Source organism: Merops nubicus, unplaced genomic scaffold (assembly GCF_000691845.1).
Source record: "Merops nubicus isolate BGI_N331 unplaced genomic scaffold, ASM69184v1 scaffold25468, whole genome shotgun sequence".
NCBI lineage: Eukaryota > Metazoa > Chordata > Aves > Coraciiformes > Meropidae > Merops > Merops nubicus.
This window is the reverse complement of record NW_008625468.1, coordinates 1-237: the sequence shown is the minus strand read 5'-3', so window position 1 is coordinate 237 and position 237 is coordinate 1.

Below are 237 nucleotides of genomic sequence, written 5' to 3'. Positions count from 1 at the left end.
CGGAAATTTTCTGTCCCGCCATCCCAGAGCAGCCGCGGCTCTAGCACAGCCCTGCGATGGAGAGAAAAAAACCCCAAAACACCAACAAACACACCCAAAATAAACCCCGCCGAGCACGGACTGTGTGGAACGGGTGGAGGGAGGGGGGGTTCGGACACTGGTCGTGCGTGGGAGTGGGGAGTGGGGACACCCTGGAAAAATAAAACAGAGAAATTAGGTCAAGTGGGTGGTGGACAA